This window comes from Mandrillus leucophaeus, unplaced genomic scaffold (assembly GCF_000951045.1).
Source record: "Mandrillus leucophaeus isolate KB7577 unplaced genomic scaffold, Mleu.le_1.0 Scaffold31, whole genome shotgun sequence".
In the NCBI taxonomy this organism is placed as follows: Eukaryota; Metazoa; Chordata; class Mammalia; order Primates; family Cercopithecidae; genus Mandrillus; species Mandrillus leucophaeus.
The window spans coordinates 216,430-221,063 of record NW_012103254.1 but is presented as its reverse complement, the minus strand read 5'-3'; positions in this window follow the sequence as shown (position 1 = coordinate 221,063).

Here is a 4,634-nt window from a genome sequence, read left to right as displayed (position 1 = left end):
TACTTCATTCCCTCTATGAATTTTGACAAAATAGAGTCTCTTTAAATAAACAGATTCTAAATAAATTGGCATTATAGTTGCACTAAACATTATATACTTTTATATCCACATAGGCTATAGCAAAAAAAATTAACTGGCTAATGGTATGAGAGTATTACTTAGGATTATAGACTTTAGGGCAAAGCCAGGACTGGACACTATGTCATTTCACAAAAACAAACAAACAAACAAAAAATTGGTAATCTATTGAAAATTCAACATTTTTTTTGTTAATAAAACAAAAATATACTGTCATTGAAAAAATATGAAAAAAATTCCTTTAGGAGGATTCAAAGATAATCACAATGAAGTTTTCAATGTGATATTGTCCTACATATTGTGATATTGATTCTAGACCGTAGCTTTTCTTCCTTTCCTTTCTTCCTTCTTCTTTTCAATCCTTCTTCCTGTCTGACTTTTTTCTGGCTTTCTTTTTCTCTCCTTCCATCCCTCTTCCCACCTTATAGTCTCCTGCTGTCTGTCTGCCTATCTCTCCTGGTTATTTCCTTGTTGTCTTGTGTTTCATACTTGCCTATCTATGCTCTCTATTTTCTAGAATTGGGAATCTGCACAGTTTATTTCATTGCCAGATGATTGATGGCTTGTGTATTAGTGCATTTTCACATTGATAAAAAGAACTGCCCAAGACCAGTTAATTTATAAAGGAAAGAGGTTTAATTGATTCACATAGTTCAGCATGGCTGGGGAGGCCTCAGGAAACTTACAGTCATGGTGGAAGGTGAAGAGGAAGCAATATACCTTTTTCACAATGCGATAGGAAGGAGAACAAATGCAGGAGGAACTATCAAACACAAAATACCTTTAGATCTCAAGGGAACTCACTCACTGTCACAAGAACAGCACGGGGGAAAACTGCCTCAATGTTTCAGTTACCTCCACCTTCCCATAATCCTCATCATCCCCTGGACATATGGGGATGATGAGGATTATGGGAATTACAATTGTTTTAGTCTATTTTCATACTGTAAAGACATACTCAAGACTGGGAAGAAAAAGAGGTTTAATTGGACTTGGAGTTCCACATGGCTGGAAAGGCCTCAGAAACATGGTGGGAAGTGAAAGGCACTTCTTTCATGGTGGCAGCAAGAGAAAATGAGGAAGAAGCAAAAGTGGAAACCCTGATAAACCTATCAGATCTCATAAGACTTAGTCACTATCATGAGAATAGCATGGGAAAGACTGGCCCCTGTGATTCAATTACCTCCCCCAAGTCTCTCCCACAATACATGGGAATTCTGGAAGATACAATTCAAGTGGAGATTTGGGTGGGGAAACTGCAAACCATATCATTCTACCCCTGACCCCTCCAAATCTTATGTCCTCACATTTCAAAATCAATCATCCCTTCCCAACAGTCCCCAAAAGTCCTAACACATTTCAGCATTAACCCAAAAGTTCACAGTCCAAAGTCTCATCCGAGACAGGGGAAGTCCCTTTTATCTGTGAGCCTGTAACATCAAAAGCAAGTCAGTTACTTCCTAGATACAATGGGATTGCAGGTATTGGGTAAATACAGCCATTCCAAATTGAAGAAACTGATCAAAACAAAGGGATTACAGGGCCCATGAAAGTGTGAAATCCATCAGGGCAGTCAAATTTTAAAGCTCCAAAATTATCTCCTTTGACTCCAGGTCTCACATTCATGTCACGCTGATGCAAGAGGTGGGTTCCTATGGTGTTGAGCAGTTCCACCCCTGTGGTTTTGCAGGGTACAGCGTCCATCCCAGTTGCTTTTATGGGCTGGCATTTAGTGTCTGTGGTTTTTCCAGGTGACAGTGCAAGCTGTTGGTGGGTCTACCATTCTGGGGTATGGAGGATGGTGGCCCACTTCTCATAGCTCCATTAGGCAGTGCCCCAGTAGGGACTCTGTGTGGGGGCTCTGATCCCACATTTCCCTTCCACACTGCCCTCGCAGTTCTCCGTGAGGGCCCCACCCCTGCAGTAAATTTTCGCCTGGACATCCAGGCATTTCCATACATCTTCTGACATCTGGGTGGAGATTCCCAAACCTCAATTCTTGAGTTCTGTGTACCCATAGGCTTAACATCATATGTAAGCTGCCAGGGCTTGGGACTTCCATCCTCTGAAGTCACAGCTTGAGCTGTACTTTAGCCCCTGTCAGCCAAGGCTGGAGCAGCTGGGACACAAGGCACCAAGTTCCTAGGCTGCACATAGCATGGGGACCCTGGGTCTGGTCCATGAAACCACTTTTTCCTCCTGGGCCTCTGGGCATGTGAGGAGAGTGACTGCCATGAATGTCTCTGAAATGGCCAGGAGACATTTTCTACATGGTCTTGGAGATTCACATTAGGCTCCTTGCTACTTGTGCAAATTTCTGCAGCTGGCTTAAATTTCTCCCTGGAAAATGTTTTTTTTTTTTTTTTTTCTACTGCATAGTCAGGCTGCAAATTTTCCCAACTTTATTCTCTGTTTCCCTTTTAAAACTGATTGCCATTAATAGCACCCAGGTCAACTCTTGAACACTTTGCTGCTTAGAAATATCTTCTGCCAGATACCTAAATCATCTCTCTCAAGTTCAAAGGTCCACAACTCTCTAAGGCAGGGGAAAAATGCTACCAGTCTGTTCGCCAAAACATAACAAGAGTCACCTTTGCTCCAGTCCCCAACAAGCTTCTCATCTCTATCTGAAACCACCCGAATTTCAGCCTGGATTTCATTGTCCATATCACTATCAGAATTTTGTTCAAAGCCATTCTACATGTCTCTTGGAAGTTCCAAACATTCCCAAATTTTCCTGTCTTCTGAGCCCCTCAAACTGTTCCAGCCTCTACCTGTTACCCAGTTCCAATAGCACTTCCACATTTTCAGGAATATTTTCAGCAGTACCCAACTCCACTGGTACCAATTTACTGTGTTAGTCCGTTTTTATGCTGCTAATAAAGACATACCTGAGACTGGAAAGAAAAAGAGGTTTAATTGGATTTACACTTCCACATGGCTGGGGAAGTCTCAGAATCATGGCAGGAGGTGAAAGGTACTCCTTACATGGCAATTGCAAGAGAAAATGAGGAAGAAGCAAAAGCTGAAACCTCTGATAAGCCTATCAGATTTTGTGAGACTTATTCACTAACACAAAATTAACATAGGAAGACTCGCCCCAGTGATTCAATTTTCCCCTCCTGGGTCCCTCCCACAACACTTGGGGATTTTGGGAGATACAATTCAAGATGACATTTTGCATGGGAACACAGCCAAACCATAGTAGCTTCCTACTAACTCCTGACAACAAGAAGCACTGGCAAGAGATCAAATGGCAAAAGGAAGACAGGAGATATCATCTTCTGGTTCTGATACGTGACCTTTGCCACCAGTACCAGGAATCTGCTAACACTATAACTTGAGGAGTTGGCGATGGGGTGGGGAGAGAAGAGAGGAGACATCTGACCTTTGGATGGTTCTAGTTTTGACTGAAGCTGCACTACTTCAGGGGATCCAAAACCAATCACAAAAACATCTCCAACATTACAGCCATAGATGTAGCTTTGTGGCCCTCATCACAGGATCATCTGCAGTTTCTCACCACTGGCCTCACCATTTTCTCCTGTCTGATATTCCAGGCCCCGCACCTGGTCTACCCCTTCCCTCTCCCTTCATCTTTTCTATCCTTATACCACTTTGTAAATAGTTACCTGTAATAAATTGGTTTTCTTTGAAATGTCTAGATTTGTTTCCGTTTCGCTTATGTTGCCTACTTGTCTCTCTATATCTATTTTTCTGTCTACCTATCTATTTATTCATCCATCTATCCATCCATTCACCTCTTTATCATCGCTCTCCATCACATCTGTCTTCCTTTTATCTGTACATTATTTCATGTGTCATAGACACTAATATGGTGTGTACAATGTTTTATAAATGTTTATGTTCATATGACAACATATTGTGGATATCTTTACATGTCAACTTTCTATAAAATACATTTATGATATGCATTTTAAGTAATTTATTTGACCATCTTTTAGCTGTTTCCAAGGCTTCTTTTATTATAAACAATATCACAGTTGTATAGGTAATTTTTGCACATATAGTTATTTATTGCTAATATCCTAGAGCAGAAATTATTGTGTCAATGTTGACATATTTTTCTACAAAGGATTACATCATAGTTACACTCTCCCTGTAGTAAATTATAATGATTGTTTCTTTCAAACTCTTGCCTCAAATATTTTTATATTGTATTCTGAGTGTTATATTGGTAAATATTTTATTGTTTTGATCTCCAATGAGGCAGACTATATCCATCATTTATATTTCTTCTTTTTTTAATTGCCTAGGATGATTATTGCTCACTATTTTACTAGAATGCTTATTTTTCTTATTTGAAATTTTAAATTTCTCTCTTTAAATAAGGCTAGTGTACAGTAGTCTTATTTTCCTTAAATGTTAATCTTTTTAGATTTTTTTACTTGTTTGTAGATTTCACATTATTATTAGAAACATTCACTATTAACATACAAAAATCATTTTAGGTGTAAATTTTAAACTATTATGTATTTACATTCGTCTTTCTTTTTCTAATTATTTTGCCTCTTCTTATCAGACTCAAAAGATCT